Genomic DNA, 885 nt, shown 5'->3' with positions numbered 1-885 from the left:
AAACGTGCAGCATACTGTCCAGTTTATTTACATCTTTGTTTTCAGTGGATGCAAAACCACCGATTAAAATCCAACCAATCACGTGTTTCCGCCCCTCCCCCTCTCCTCCTTTCACTCGCACGCGGAGCTCCACACATGCGCAGTGGTTTCCTCTCAGCGGCAGAAAATGTTTGTCTAATCGTCGGTAATAGCGCTGCAAAAATAGTAAGAAATCCGATGGCCACAGCTAACTCAGCAGCGCTTCGCTTTCACAGACGGTGGGGACAACGTCTAACTTTTTTCGTCACTTAGAAAAGTAGCTCAAAGAAGGTAAGATCCGTTAACGTGATGTTATCAAAGCTAGCTGTACAGAGACACATGCATTGTGATGAAAAATGTTATCACTCACTGCGCTGAATTATTGTGCGGAGGTGTTGACTGACTTGTCGCATATATGGGACAACGGCGCTATGTCCAAAAGTCTGCAATATAGTGATGCGACATTCAGGAACAGTCGATTCATCTGCTCGTCTCTTTACTTATTAGATTGGACTGGAGTGTCACTGAAAGCCGTTGTTCTATCAGATTACCATATGCTGTCAGAATAGCATACATGCATTAAGCATTAAGAAATCCGACCGTCAGAGGAGTTGTCAGTTCACCATACGCAGCAAGTTATGATGAACATAAGTCATTAAATTGTTTTCAATGATAACTATATAGATATACATGTGTTGTCGTGGTTTCAAAGTGTATTTAAAGTGTATTTAAAGCAGGGTCTGGCTGCAGCTGGAGTCAGCTACAACACACGCTCATGTAAAACTCACTTAACCGCTAAGTCAGGATGCCATACAACTTTTAATAACAAAGTGTATGATGATCTATGTCATGATTCTATGTTACTAA

This window comes from Poecilia latipinna, unplaced genomic scaffold (assembly GCF_001443285.1).
Source record: "Poecilia latipinna isolate Pla-1442-1.1 unplaced genomic scaffold, P_latipinna-1.0 Scaffold1175, whole genome shotgun sequence".
Classification (NCBI taxonomy): Eukaryota; Metazoa; Chordata; class Actinopteri; order Cyprinodontiformes; family Poeciliidae; genus Poecilia; species Poecilia latipinna.
This window is presented reverse-complemented; position numbering follows the sequence as displayed.